Raw genomic sequence first — 6861 nt, 5'->3', positions numbered from 1 at the left:
CTCGGACTACCCGGGGTGAAGGGGACCTTCTTTTTAAACCCCGGGCCGTGACTCGAGCGTCTACGACATGTCGAGAGTGGTCGACCAGCGTTGAACCCTCTTAAGCTCCCTATGGCACCAAGACTGCCAGAACAGAGGCCCTCGCTATGCATGTAGCGAATCAGAATAGGAAATGAGGGGCTCGTTGAAAATAAGACAGAAATAAGAAGTAAGCGTAACTTGTAAGCGTCTCGACGAACTACAGTCCATTCGCCTTCGTCATGACACGGCTCCTACCCACCATCTGGAAATGAAGACCTGCGTGCGTTAATACGCTCTATAATTCGCGAGGAAATGCACTCCAATATTTCCCAGTGCACACACTGTGTCCGCGAATCTCCTTCTGTGCCTGGCCTACGGGATATCGTTAAGGAGGAGCTCGCGGCTATGCCCGTACTTTCGCCTCCCACCCAACCTGTTTCTGTGGCAACGCCATCTTACTCGGACGTGGCTGGTCGGCATCCTCTACCGCTCACTCCCATTACGACACAGGCCCCGCCCGGCTATGTGGCCGCCATGCCTCGGTTGCAAACCACGCCGACTTATGTTCCGCCAAACCACGACCCCAACGTTGGCCGGCCAGTCTTCTAATATTGTGGCATCCGGGGCCACATCTCCCGATTTTGTCGAAGGCGCCAACGTGACGAACGACGCGGCTAAGCCTACGAACGCGATTATGTACGTCCGAATTACTTCGACTACGTGCTCACGCCGTTCACCATCGCCACCCGAGCCACCAACCAACCTTCCTCGTAGGCCGCGCGATACGCGACTCCGCTCACCGTCGCCAGGCTGTCGGGCGCTGTCGCCCCTTCGGCCTGCGACCTACGTCACCGACCAGCACTCGGAAAACTAGTTGATACAGTTTTGGGAGAGGGGAAACTGCATCACGTGGGAAACTTACAATGTCTCCGGAGCGTCCATCGAACATGTGTCAGTTTTGGTTGAAGGTGTTTGTGTAGATGCCTATATTGACGCTGGTGCCAGTATTTCGGTGAAAAGAATGGAATTGTGTGAACGACTACGCAAGGTTCAAACACCCTACAGTGGACCTTCTTTGCATGGCGCCAATAGTAGCACGATCAAGCCATCCAGACAGTGCACGGTGCGAATTTCAATCGCTCAACTTCGTCATCACGTTCAGTGTGCAGTGCTGTCACCCGGTGCGCATCACCTTATCTTGGGTTGAGACTTCTTGTCCTCCGCATCCGCCGTCATTGCGTGCCGGCAACCCCAAATTGAACTCGCAGATACGGATGATACCAACATTCCGGAAGAAAAGCCACGACGGAATTTGACAGCAAGTGCCGATTACGTTTTATACCCTGGCCGCGATACAATCCTTTCAGTTTACTCAACACAAATTCGTGATGGTGATGTGTTAATCGTTCCGTCTGCGGGTTTTATTCCCCAAGGAATCATTATCGCGACCTGCTTTGTCCGTTTTGCAAGTGGGTCTGCGCCGCTCGTCGCTACAAATACCATTTCTGAGACGATACTCCTCTCTCAAAGCACCACGCTCGCTTCCGTTGTGGCTGATGACAGTCTGTCTCTGGTTCCCCTCTACTCTGTGTCTATCGTTCCCCTGTCTTCAGATTCCGGCCCCTCACGTCCCACACTGGTAGCCACAATTAGCGAAGACCTCACGTCGTTCGAAACGAAACTCCTACTTGAGCTAGAAAAACACAAAAACGCATTCGACTGCATTTCCACCAACCTCGGACATACGTCTGTGGCAGAGCATCGTATTGAGACAGATGTTACCCACATTGTTCGCCGTCGCCCGTACCGTGTGTCGTCGTTGGAACGGAAAGCCATCGAAGAAAACGTCGCGGACATGCTTCAACGAAACGTTATTCGACCATCCTCGAGCCCGTGGTCTTTTCCTGTTGTTCTGGTGAGAAAAAAAAAACAAAAGTCGGTTCCGTGGGCTTTTGTGTGGACTATCGGGCTTTGAACAGGATTACCCGGAAGGGCGTATATCCGATGCCGCGCATAGATGACGCGTTGGACCGTCTACAAGGGGCTGAATATTTCTCTAGTCTAGACCTGCGATCTGGCTACTTGCAGATCCCCATGCGCGAGTCTGACAAAGAGAAAACGGCGTTTCCGACTCCAGACTGCTTGTACGAATTTAACATAATGCCTTTTGGCTTATGCAACGCCCCAGCAACATTTGAGAGCATGATAGATACAGTCCTTCGCGGCCTTAAATGGAAAACATGCCTGTGTTATCTTGACGACATCGTCATCTTTTCGTCAAGTTTTGCGGAACATCTGCCGCGTCTGGACGAGGTGTTGACTTGCCTGGCAAAGGCTGGTCTGACTCTGAACACCAAGAAATGTCGTTTCGCTTGCAAATCGATAAAGGTTCTTGGTCACGTTGTCAGTAAAGATGGCATACGCCCCGACCCGGACAAAATTTCTGCTGTAGCCAATTTTCCTTGACCTAAGCAACAAAAAGCCCCGCGTAATTTTGTCGGCCTGGCGTCCTATTCCGCCGTTCTGTCCGCAATTTTCCTACTCTCGCTGCACCTCTGAACCAGCTAATAAATTCTGATACCCCCTTCGACTGGAGTGATGGCTGCGAAAAGGCCTTCCAAGACCCCAAGCAAGCATTCAATTCCGCACCTGTATTATGCCACTTTGATGACTCGAGACCGGTGATCCTCCACACCGACGCTAGTGGGCATGGCATTGGCGCCGTTCTGTTGCAGCGCGATGCTCACCACCGCGAGAGGGTTGTTGCTTATGCCAGCCGCTCTCTAAGACGAGCGGAGAAGAATTATACGATACGATCTGGCCGTTGTGTGGTCTGTGCAGAAGTTTCGGCCATATCTCTACGGCCGACATTTCACCGTCGTCACAGATCATCACGCTCTGTGCTGGCTGTCTTCATTGAAAAACTTGTCGGGACGCCTGGGACGTTGGATTCTGCGATTGCAAGAGTACGACTTTACGGTTACCTACAAATCTGGACTCAATCATGTAGACGCAGACGCACTCTCGCGGTGCCCGCTGATGCCGTCTTCAAACGACATGGCGTCACTTTCTCATGCACCGCCATCATTAGTTGCGCCTGTCGACTGTGCAACGGCTGACGACCGCCGCGACTTGGTCGATCATCAACGGGCAGACAGTTACTGCCGGAAAATAATGGATCGGCTCGCTGGTTCGACACGTCCACCGAATAGCCGCCTACGTCGCTAACTGCGGCAGTTCCAGCTCATAGACGGTGCACTGTATCGCAGAAACCACCACCCAAATGGCGCCACATGGGTCCCAGTTGTGCTGCACTCTCTCCGGAGTCGCTTCTTGCAAGCTTTTGATGACGACGCCACCACCGGCCACCTTGGCTTTTAAAAGACCTACGACCGCATTCGAGGTCGCTTCTTTTGGCCAGGACTCTCGACCAGTGTCGTGAAATACGTTTCATCTTGTTCACTCTGTCAGCACCGAAAGCGTTCTACAGCACCCCCTGTCGGTCTCCTACAGCCTGTTCCGTGTCCAACTACACCGTTTGAAGTTGTCGGTATTGATTTGTGTGGGCCCTTACCGTCGACATCAACTGGTCACCGCTGGATCGTCACGGCCATTGACCACTTGACTCGCTACGCGGAGACAGCGCCACTTCCCTCGGCTAGCGCTGGCGACGTCGCTGCCTTCTTTTTGTGACACATTCTGCTACGACATGGAGCCCCTCGCGTGATGTTTCTATCTGAGATCCTTGCCGAAGTACTTCGTGCCTCTAATGCCTCGCACAAAATGACATCAAGCTACCATCCACAAACGAACGGGCTCACCGAACGTTTTCACCGCACGCTCTATGACGTGATATCAATGTACATACGCCCTGACCACCGAAATTGGGACACTATATTACCTTCAGTCACCTTTGCCTATAACACGGCAGTTCAAAGCACTACAGGGTACACGCCTTTCTACCTTGTCCACGGCCGTCATCCATCGCACGTGCTTGATACCTGTTTCTTTACCGCTCCTGTGTCCGCTTCTGCATCGTTCCCGGAACAATTCGTGTCTTGGATCAACCACTGTCGGCGACTGGCTCGCATGCGCACAGAAGCAAGCCAACAAGACCGCGAAGACCGCTTCGACACTGTTCGCCGGTCCGTTTCTTTCCGACCTGGTGACGAAGTCTTGGTCTGGACACCGGTTCGCTCCCCAGGCCTCTGCGAAAAATTCCTACACCGTTCCTTGGTCCTTACAAGGTTCTTGAGGCTACCTCTCCGGTGAACTATCGCGTCACCCCCGTTTGTGGAAGTTCGGACCGCCGTCATCGTGGCACGGAGATTGTCCACGTTTCCCGCCTCAAGGCTTTCCACCGGCGTAATCCGCAGTGAAACGCGAACGGGCGGCCGCTCCAGCCCCGGGGGGGAAATTAGTGTGAGACCTGTGGTAGCCTCGTTTGTGCGATAACCAATATCGCACCAGACCGGTATTCTGGAGGTCGTGGGTTCGGATCCCACCCGCCGGGCATTTTTTCACCACTTTCTTTTCGACTCAAAAAATTCTTCATCTCTTTCTATGACCCACCACAACCTCCCCTTTGCTTTCCGAGGTTTTCTTGACTGCCGACCCTTATTTTCTATATATATATATATATATATATATATATATGCATACATACATACATACATACATACATACATACATACATACATACATACATACACACATACATACATACACACACATACATTCTTCACTTTCATTCTGTCTTTCCAAATTCCTCATCTGTGTCAATGACCTACCACATCCTCCCCTTTGCTGTTCGAGGTCTTCTTGTTGACTGCGAACCCTTAAAATGTTTGCCCAGGTCACTGTAAAAGAAAAGCCAGTGCTGCCTTGAAAAGCTCCACTGCACGAGAGAGCTACCGTAGTAACGGCACAAGAATTCGCAGGGAAAAAAAATTCCTTGATTAATGCGACTTTTCTCTTCAACGTCGGAGATTTGCACTGCTTTGGGCCGGACATCTTGGTCGATATTCGGAAGCGTCCGTTGCACAGACCACTCACTACTCAGCAAAACTGAACTCATGATGCATCGCGCGCAGATCGCGGGGAAAACAAACAACAGCCCGCACATGCAAGAGCTAGGTTGCGTACTAACGGGCGCACGCTGCACACGCCGCCCCACCGCGCAGAAGTCGCTCGCAGGTGCGCGCACGTGATCACTCCCACAGTTGCTTGACAAGGCGGATAAGAAACGGCTGCGTCCGCGGGAATTTCAAATTCGCCCTTCACGACCGCGTTCGGCATTATTGTAAGAGTCAAGCGTTCGCACGGAGCCCTCGTTTCCTGTTGGGAGTGGACTTTGCCTTCTCCCTTCCCCGTCAAGATTTCGAGATATCCGCTGTCCCCTCCGAAAAACGTTTCGAGATAAGAGGGGGCAAATACATCGCACCTATGGGAGGTTAATGCACGACGAAAAAAAGTTTCGACTTACCGAGATTTCGAGATATGCGAGTTCGAGTTAACGAGGGTTTACTGTATATATCGATCGGTTGCGATAGCGGTTCCCAAGACTGCAGTTTGCGCTAACGCCAGCCAAGACAGTTGAAAGGGTGCCAGTATATGCCTCGACCCCGTTGTCAAACTAAACACCGTCCACAGCAGGCACGACACAAAAGGGAGGAGCTTTGAACCGGTCCTCACTGTCTTGCATGCGTAATCGTACGAACGGCAATTAAACTTCGCAGTCCGATATCTAGGAGTTCGGATGCACTTGAAGAATTCTGCCAAATGAGACTGCGCAGGAAAACGACTGCGTCTAACTTTTCAATACAAACCACTAAAAAGTTAATTATTCAATTTCACTTAATTTAGCCACCGACATCAATAGTTACCACCTCACTCTGTGCTCCCCTGAGCGCATATAGAGGTAGTCTTCACGTACATCCATGTGCCTAATTTTGAAAAGGCCTGTCTACTGAACTTTGACCACCCTGTATATGGGAATTCATAAAACGGCCGTTCCGATTTTTTTTTACGGCAGCAGCCGTCGTCTCTTGCCAATCCACCTTAATAACTCTTTTTGACGCTTACGTGACGCTTTATGCTGACCATAAACTGAGAAACGCGTGCAGCAGCATCGAAACGATGTGAACGAGAAACTCCTGTCATCAAGCTCCCCTTCTGAGCGCTGCGATACCGCCCCCAATCAGCTCTCGCGATGCACGTGTGCTGGCAAAAGAAAAGACTATCATGTCACGCCTTTATCAGCGGTCGCTCCCCACACAAACGATGGAGCACAACGCTGGAAGCGTGCCACTGGTTTGCGCAAGATGTTTGGGCAGCGTCGTGAAACATACTCAAGGCGAACATTTGTGTGACCAAGGATCCCGTAATCTTTCATACTTACTTTGTGGCCGACGTCACTGCCTTTTATTCTATAGCTTTGAGGTGTGTTTACCGTAATGGTTAGCCTATGGACTGGCCCAGAAAACTCAAACTCATTGTACTTCGAGCTGCCTGCACCGGTGGTTTACGTCAGACTTCTAAGCATAATTTAAGACCTAACGTTGGGCCGCCACATACCTGAGTTCGCAGCCAATGGACGTCACGGCTGCGCATACTCCTGTCCGCAGCCAACTGGGTAATTGGTGCCATCGATTCTTGATACGACGTCGTAGTCACGTCGCCGACACATTTCCATGCTGCTGCACTATAAAAGGACATAGGGACTTCATATTCTGAAATTACTTCTTACATGATGATGATGATGATGATAATAATGATTACTATTGGTTTCCCCTTTGTAGCGGGGTGATGAACTGTCATCTTACCAAAAAGGACTAATAT

The sequence above is a fragment of the Haemaphysalis longicornis genome, unplaced genomic scaffold (assembly GCF_048455015.1).
Source record: "Haemaphysalis longicornis isolate Haplotype H1 unplaced genomic scaffold, Haemaphysalis longicornis Haplotype H1 scaffold_4, whole genome shotgun sequence".
NCBI classification, from domain to species: Eukaryota; Metazoa; Arthropoda; class Arachnida; order Ixodida; family Ixodidae; genus Haemaphysalis; species Haemaphysalis longicornis.
The sequence above is the reverse complement of the archived record's forward strand: the minus strand, read 5'-3'. Positions refer to the sequence as shown.